Source organism: Tursiops truncatus, chromosome 8 (assembly GCF_011762595.2).
Source record: "Tursiops truncatus isolate mTurTru1 chromosome 8, mTurTru1.mat.Y, whole genome shotgun sequence".
In the NCBI taxonomy this organism is placed as follows: domain Eukaryota; kingdom Metazoa; phylum Chordata; class Mammalia; order Artiodactyla; family Delphinidae; genus Tursiops; species Tursiops truncatus.
The window spans coordinates 66,353,921-66,362,848 of NC_047041.1; the positions used below are offsets into that span (position 1 = coordinate 66,353,921).

Below are 8,928 nucleotides of genomic sequence, written 5' to 3' on the forward strand. Positions count from 1 at the left end.
ATTAGTACGAAATCTGTGAAGCCCAGTGATGGTCACATTGCGCCCACACTAACAAATCACTAAGTGATGTCTCACCTCCCTGCACCCCATTCCCGAGGATAAAGGGTGTTAGGAGACTTGAATCTGAAAAAGAAAAAAATAAGCAGCTTTTCTGTGCAAGTTTGGGGAAAACAAAGCGTTACCGCACGTGATACCATTACAGCATAAAACCACTTAACACCTTATTGGGGTCTCACTCTTCACCCAAAGCGAGACTCGGGCCACCTTAGCTCCTACTGTGATGCACCCTCCTCAGGACCTCGCGGCGTTAACCCAGGATGACAGAAAAGGGGCGGCGCACAACTGTTCCTCTGCCCTGTTAAGGAGGGTTAAGGGTACCGCCTTCATCTCCGGGGAAAGGCCTCAGGACTCCCAACCCAAAAACAGCACCCCCGAAACCCAACTCCCTTCCCTGCCTCTCCGAACTGGGCGCCAGCGGCCAGAGCCCAGAACCTCACCCACGGTCCCCTAGCAGGGTCCGGGACGTCCAGACCACCACCAGAGGAGTCCGGCTCTCAAGCCCAAACTCGCCCTCCGTCCCCACCAAAGCCCAGCCTCCAACGCCGCCCCCACCGAGTTCTCCAGCTGAGTCCAGTCACCCTCGAACCTGTAGTCCCCCTTGAGTGTCCAGGCACAGGCCGGGGCCAGCGACACCTCCGCTTCCCCCACAACTGAATCCGTCCGGAGGTGTCTGAGGCGGCGGACGTTGCGGCAGCTGCGACTAGAAGAGCCGCCCCAGCAGGTTACAGGCCGGCTCCTAAGCTGCTTCTCGCGAGATCCCGCTGTTCAAAAAGGCGAGATTAGCTGAGTTCTCGCGAGAATGGTGGCTCGCCGCTCAGGAGTTGGGCGGGGCGCGAAGAGGGCGGGCGGTTGAGGGAGTGGCTGCATGGGGTGGGCGTTGAGCCTGGGGGCAGGCGACGCAGAGTGTAAGGCGCGGGTCCCCACAGACGTCAGGTCGGGATCAACCGCAAGCTTCGAATCTGAGTGGCTGCGAGCAGAGTTACCCCCCAAATCTTTGAATCCCACGTTTTTCCTTGATTTCCTGTCACCGTTAGAAAAAAGCGGACAGCGTCTCCAGCCCAGAGTTGGAGAATACCTCAAGGACGCTGAGTTTACCCAAGGAAAGCGTTTCCCTCAACTGAGCGAACTCCAAACTCGCCTTTGGCGGCTCAGCTGGCGGGTATTAACCCGCCTGGGTTGAGGAAAGGCGGTCCTAGTGAGGGCCGCCTTCTATTGCCTAGCGTCCGCAGCTGTTTGTTTTTAAACGCTGGGTTGGCGGGAACCGGTGCGCCATCTGGAGCTCTTGCAGTTGGGCTCCTGTGGAACGTCGACAGTAACCTGGATGGGATATTATTGCTTCTTGTGGCAGAAGGTGCCGGTAATAGAGTTTCGGTCGGTCACTCAACTTTACTGAGCCTACAGTGTGTCACATGCTGGACTACACAAACAGAAAAATGAAAGACACAGTCCCCAACCTCGAAGCTCACACCCTGGGGGCGAGACCCACCCGAAAACAGATAATCCTGTTACACAGTGGTAAAGGCCGAGCTGTGAGCTGAGAGGGAGGAACCGGCTCGGTCTGCCATGTTGAGGAAGCTTCCACGAGGGAGTGACATTTGAGCTGAGTCCTGAAGGATGAGTAAGAGTTCCCCAGTTTTGAGAAGAGTGGTAGGAGCGCTGCAAGCAGAGGAAGCGTAAAGGAAGAGGACCTGGTTTGAGTAATTTGCTATGAAAACAGATTTTGCCAGAAAGAACTTTACTGAAAGGCTTTTTTTTCTTTCTTTTTTTTTAAATGGGCTCTAGAGCGCAGGCTCAGTAGTTGTGGCGCATGGGCTCAGCGGCATGCGGGATCCTCCCCGACTAGGGCTCGAGCCCGCGTCCCCTGCACGGGCAGGTGGATTCTCAACCACTGCGCCACCAGGGAAGTCCTGAAAAGCTTTTACTCACTGTTGAGTTGGGAAGGGAAAACTCCCTGGCTTCTACATCTGCTAACCAAAATGTTTTTCAAACCAGTGTTTATGCTAAGGAGATGAGCAGTTGAGCTGCACAATAGAGGATAGTGAACATCCTCGTCCTCACCTAAGGACACTACCTATGAGAGACCTAAGGGAAACAGATTATTGTCGTAGTATCCCAAGTTATTATCATTGCCACATTCTGCTAAAGTGGAAATCTTTGAAGATTTCTAAGACAGAAGAAGAATCTAATAGTTTTGTAATACAGGTGTATCTTATGGAGAAACTTCAGGAAAACCCTCAGGCAACAAAATAACAAAAACTTCATTAGACTTATTTATTATCATAGCTTTCTTCTATAAGATAAGATCAAGAGAAGTAGTTGTATAGTCCAAGTTTTAGTGAGGTCTGTCAAAGAGGAATTATTTCCCTATATCAAAATAGAACCTATCATTTCCTAAAGAGAGACCCTGATATTCTACTATAGGATTTCTGCCAATCTCCCTTTAGACATATTATTTTCATATTATTATGTATATGTATACTGTAGGGACATTTGGCTCACTGTACCAATAGAAAAAGAAAGGTCATAAACAAATACTGAATCATTATGTTGTACACCTGAAAATAATATAATGTATGTCAATTCCTCAATTTTTTAAAAAATTAAAAATTTTAGAAAAAGTAGTTCAAACTCTGTTGTGAGCTGGTCAGTTGCTCTGCTTAGCATAATTCACACATTCTATTCCAAGTTCTAGGAATTTTCCAGGAAACATTGGAAGAATTAGTGCAAGATTTCAGATGAAGTATGGAAACTTTATTCCATGCTGGAATCTGGTCAAATCATTTAAACTTGCTTTGAGGGGCCTATAGTTCATTTTATTCTGTTATTCTTTTTTTTTTTTTTAATTTTTTTTTGGTTGCATTGGGTCTTCATTGCTGTACAAGCTTTCTCTAGTTGCGGCTAGCGGGGGCTGCTCTTGGTTGCAGTGTGCGGGCTTCTCATTGTGGTGGTTTCTCTTGTTGCAGAGCATGGGCTCTAGGCACGTGGGCTTCAGTAGTTGTGGCACGTGGGCTCACTAGTTGTGGCTCATGGGCTCTAGAGCGCAGGCTCAGTAGTTGTGGCGCCTGGGCTTAGTTGCTCTGTGGCATGTGGGATCTTCCTGGACCAGGCCTCGAACCCATGTCCCCTGTGTTGGCAGCAGGTTCTTAACCACTGCGCCACCAGGGAAGCCCTATTCTGTTATTCTTGAAAGAAAGAAAGGAAGAAGGAAGGGAAGAAAGAAAGAAAGAAAGAAAGAAAGAAAGAAAGAAAGAAAGAAAGAAAGAAAGAAATAATCTAATAAAGCTATCACTGTCATTCACTTAAAAAAATTAATCTTTCAAATATTTGGGAGCATGGTAGCACCTATACATCTAGTAGGTAATGCCACTGATCACAGCCTGCTTTGCACAATAATTTGTAAATGCTAGCTCACTGAATGAGCTAAGGTACAGATCCTTAATGCAAGTCTTCCTTCCACAATATCAATCCACATATCAAAGAGGTCAGAACAGAAATAAAGAGAAGTTTCATGGAGAAACAATGAATGAACAAGTTCTTTTGGTTGTCTATATTATTGTACTTCATAGCATGTTAACACAAGATTGTTTCAAAGCAGAGGATAAGATAGACCTCTGGTTGAATACTTGTTCAAAGAATTAAATGATAAGCCACATACCCAGAATCCTATTTAACTTTAAAGCCTGGGATTTCTTTGTACTATGGTTTGAGCACATTCACCTAATGTCAGGAACAGGAAAATCATACACACAAAAAAAACTGTATCCCTATTCAGCAAATATGTGTATTGATCAAGTCCCTGTGTAAGAATACTAGGGGAGATACAGACATTATTAATATACAGGTTCTACTGAAAAAAATAAGATGTGTAATTAAACAACAAAAGGAAAAGAAGTTGGGTCATACAGAGATAGAGATAATGTGTTATGGGAGGTCAGAAATAGGAAAGATTACTACCAACTGAAGATATGAAGAAGGTGCAGAAACAGGAGAGGAGAGGAAGGATGTTTGATCTGGAGGTCTTAAAGAATAGATAGGAGTCTGGCTTGAAGCTATAGTAGGAATGGGCATCCCTATGGAAAGATCAACAAAGGTATGTATTTAAATAGCTAAACTCAGTATTTTGTAAGGGCAACAATAAGCAATTAAAAAGAATGACTACGGGACTTCCCTTGTGGTCCAGTGGTTAAGACTCCATGCTCTCAATGCAGGGGGCCCGGGTTCCATCCCTGGTCAGGGAACTAGATCCCACATGCTGCAACTAAAAGATCCCACATGCTGCAACTAAAGATCCCACCTGCCTCAACAAAGATCCTGCATGCCACAACTAAGACCCAGCACAGCCAAATGAATAAATATTTTAAAAAATGAATAGGAAGGGCTTTCCTGGTGGCGCAGTGGTGGAGAGTCCGCCTGCCGATGCAGGGGACACGGGTTCATGCCCCGGTCCGGGAAGATCCCACATGCCGCGGAGTGGCTGGGCCCGTGAGCCATGGCCGCTGGGCCTGCGCGTCCGGAGCCTGCGCGTCCAGAGCCTGTGCTCTGCAACGGGAGAGGCCACAACAGTGAGAAGCCTGCATACCGCAAAAAAAAAAAAAAAAAAAAATGAATAGGAAGATTGAAATTGGGACAAAAAGACCTTGGAATATTAGATTAAAGTAGGAGTCTGTACACTTTTTCTGTAACTTGTTAGCTTGCAATAGAGTGAAATCTCAGACTTTTCACAGTTTTTTACAAATGCTTTTAGGCTTTTTTTGTGGAAATTGAAAAGGTGATCCAAAAATGTATGTATAAATGTAAAAGTTCTATAGTATAGCCAAAAAGAATTATGAAAAAGAAGTACAAAGTTGAAGAACTTAACACTTCAAGATTTCAAAACTTACTACAATGCTATAGGAATCAATATGGTATGGTATTCAACATTGTAAATCAACTATACTCCAATAAAAAATTTTTTAAAAAGATGGTGTGGTATTGGCAATGAGCTAAGCATATAGATCAATGGAATAGAATTGAGAGTCCAGAAATTAACCCTTACATTTATGGTTGATTTTCAGCAAATGTGCCAAGACAATTCACTTCAGTAAGGAAAAGATAGTCTTTTTAAAAACATGGTATGTGGTGCCAGGACAATTGGATGTCTGTATGGAAAGAAAAAAAAAAAGCCAAAACAAACGAAAACTTAGATCCTCTCCTCACAAAGAAATTAACTTTAAATGGAACATAGACCTAAATATAGGAACTAAAACTATAAATTTGCTAAAAAAAATTAGAGGAGAAAATCTTCATGACTTTGGGTTAGGCAAAGAGTTCCTAGATATGACACCAAAAGCACAAGGCATAAAAGAAAAAATTGATAAATTGGGCTTCATTAAAATGGAAACTTTTTGAGTTTATGCTTCAAAAGACAGTATTAAGAGAATGAAAAGACAAACCATAGATGGAGAAAAATGTTTGCAAATCATACAGAGGACTTGTACCCATAATACATAAAGAACTCTTACAATTCAATAATAAATAAGACAAACAACCCAATCAAAAAATGGCAAAAGATTTGCAAAGACTTTTATAGGAAGACATACAAATAGCTAATTAGCACAGGAAAAGGTGCTCAATGTCATTAGTGATTAAGTAAATGTAAATTAAAACCACAATGAAATACCATTTCACACCCACTAGAATGGATATAATAAAACATCAGACAATAACAAGTGTAGATGAAGATAGGGAGAAGTTAGAGCCCTCATACAGTGCTGGCATGCACATAAAATATTACAGCCACTTTGGAAAACAGATTGTTAGATTTTTTTTTAAGTTAAATATAAAGCTACCATACTATACAGCAAATAGCAAATAATAATAATAACTGAATTTTAAAATGGGCAAAGGACTTGAATAGACATACAAATTTGGGAACATTCCTGGGTTCTCTATTCTGTTTCATTGATCTACGTGTCTGTTTTTTGTGCCAGTATCATACTGTTTTGGTTACTGTAGCTTTGTAGAGAGTGATACCACCAGCTTTGTTCTTTCTCAAGAATGTTTTGGCTATTTGGGATCTTTTGTGTTTCCATACAAATTTTAGAATTGTTACTTCTAGTTCTATGAAAAATGCCATTGCTATTTTGATAGGGATTGTATTGAATCTATAGATTGCCTTGGGTAGTAAGTTCATTTCAACAATAATTATTCTTCAAATCTATGAGCACAGTATATCTTTCCATTTGATTGTGTCATCAATTTCTTTCAACATTGTCTTACAATTTTCTGAGTACAGGTCTCTTACCTCCTTGTTTAGACTTATTCTCAGATATTTTATTGTTTATTTTATTGTTTTTTGATGTGGTTGTGAATGGGATTGTTTTCCTAATTTCTCTTTTTGATAGTTCATTGTTAGTGTATAGAAATGCAACAGATTTCTGTATACTAATTTTGTAAACTGCAACTTACTCATTGATGCATTCTAGTAGTTGTTTAGGCAATGTCTTTAGGATTTTCCATGTACGGTATCATGTCACCTGCAAACAGTGATGTTTTACTTCTTCCTTTCCAATTTATATTCCTTTCATTTCCTTTTCTTGTCTGATTGCTGTGGCTAACTAATGAGTTCTTAAGAAAGACACAAAGCAGTAAACTATAAAAGATTGAGTACTTTGATTACACTGAAATTAAGAATTCTTATTCATCAAAAGATACTATTAAGAAACTGAAAAGGCAAACCACAAAATGTACAATATATTTGCAATACAGAAAACTGACAAAAATGTGGTATTCAAAAATTAACGTTTGGCCTTCCCTAGTGGCACAGTGGATAGGAATCTGCCTGCCAATGCAAGGGACACAGGTTCATTCCCTGGTCTGGGAAGATCCCACATGCCGCAGAGCACCTAAACCCACATGCCACACTACTGAGCCTGAGTCCTAGAGCCTGCGAGCCACAACTACTGAAGCCCGCATGCCACAACTACTGAAGCCTGTGTGCCTAGAGCCTGTGTTCTGCAATGAGAAGCCACTGCAATGAGAAGCCTGCGCGCTGCAACAAAGAGTAGCCCCCACTCACCACAACTAGAGAAAGCCTGCGCGCAGCAACAAAGACCCAATGCAGCCAAAAATAGATAAATAAATACAAATTTTTAAAAATAAATAATGTTCATAAATCAATATCAAAAGACAAACACCCAAAAAAGAAAATGGAAAGGAAAATTGAATAGGCACTTCACAGACAAAGAAACCCAAATGGCAAATAAATATATGAAAAGACACTAAACCACACAAGTAACCTGGGAAATCAAATTAAAAGATCAATGAGGGGCTTCCCTGGCGGCGCAGTGGTTGAGAGTCCGCCTGCCGATGCAGGGGACACGGGTTCATGCCCCGGTCCGGGAAGATCCCACATGCTGCAGACCGTGAGCCATGGCCGCTGAGCCTGCGCATCCGGAGCTTGTTCTCCACAACGGGAGAGGCCACAACAGTGAGAGGCCCGCGTACTGCAAAAAAAAAAAAAGAACAATGAGATGCCCATTATATTGGCAAAATTTTGAAAGTCTTGCAATACTTGGCATTGGCAAGAATGTAGAGCAAGAGGAACTTTCATACGTTGCTGGAGGCATGAGATATAAACTGTTACAACCACTGTGGAAAATTGGTTAGCAACTCCTAGAAAAGTGGAACATGCAATTCCATTTCTAGGTACATATCCTAAGGAAACTCTTACAGGTGTAAAAGACATCTAAAAGAATGCTCATTGTCAGTAATAGCTCAAAACTGAAAACAACCCAGATATCCATTAAGAATAAATGCATAAATAAACTGAAGTATACTTTACAATGAAATACTACACAATTAAAATAACTACAGGGCTTCCCTGGTGGCGCAGTGGTTGAGAGTCTGCCTGCCGATGCAGGGGACATGGGTTCGTGCCCCGGTCCGGGAAGATCCCACATGCCGCGGAGCGGCTGGGCCCGTGAGCCATGGCTGCTAAGCCTGTGCATCCGGAGCCTGTGCTCCGCAACGAGAGAGGCCACAACAGTGAAAGGCCCGCATAACACAAAAAAAATAAAAAATAAAAAAAAAAATAACTACAGCTACATGCATCAATAGAGATGAATCTCACAAGTGAAAAGAACAGAATGCAAAATACTAAATATGGTAAATAATATGGTAAATTTGGACATTTTGTCCAAAACCAGACAAAAAATTTTTAAGATATATATATACACACACACACACACAGAATGTTTTATATATATATATGAACTGTGATAGATATGTCACCAAAACCTGTGCTTTCCTAGTACAGAGTTGTCACTGGGAAGTATCTACGCAGCCAGAGACTACATTTTTCAGCTGCCCCACCCCACTCCACTTTAAAATATTAGGTATGGTTGCATGACTACAATATAATTAATGAAATAGGAAGAGATGATGTCACCTTTCCAGGCCTGACCAGTAAAAACTTCCCACATGGCATTCCTACCTTTTCCACATACAGTTATCTAGAGGAGACAACCTTAGGGCTACCATGGTAGAAGTTGAGTCTCTGGCTACCCTATTGAATTGTTCACCTGACCAGTAATATAACATTCCAGTAATATTATGTGAATAAGAAAGAAACTTCTATTTAATTTAGGTGGTTATATATTTGGGAACTATTTTTTACAGCAATTTGCTCACCCTAACTAATTCTGAAATGAGTACCTTTAAATGGGGTGCTGACTGGTAAAAATCTAAAAATATGGAGCAGGGGCTTAGCCATAGTGGATGGTGAGAAAATAGATGCCACAGGCTGGAAAGACAGAGCCTATGCTATGCAACAGCATATATTTGAAATATACATATTAGACTATCCAATCTAACCAAGGGATATTGACT

At 41.8% G+C, this 8,928-nt stretch overlaps 1 protein-coding gene across 8 annotated transcripts in view; it reads right to left on the minus strand.

Annotated features, from left to right (window-relative positions):
* BTBD10 (BTB domain containing 10) overlaps positions 1-803 on the minus strand; it is a 72,283-nt gene extending 71,480 nt beyond the window's left edge. Inside the window, exons 1-2 of one of the 8 annotated variants that reach the window (XM_019947978.3) lie at positions 647-796; positions 76-123 (exon numbers count right to left, since the gene is read on the minus strand). The gene's annotated coding sequence lies outside the window, so the exon portion shown is untranslated. Of the gene's footprint in view, positions 1-75; positions 124-612 lie in introns of all 8 variants that reach the window. The other 7 variants (XM_019947975.3, XM_019947974.3, XM_019947972.3 and 4 more) reach the window with 7 other exon arrangements.
* Positions 804-8,928: the final 8,125 nt, after the last annotated feature.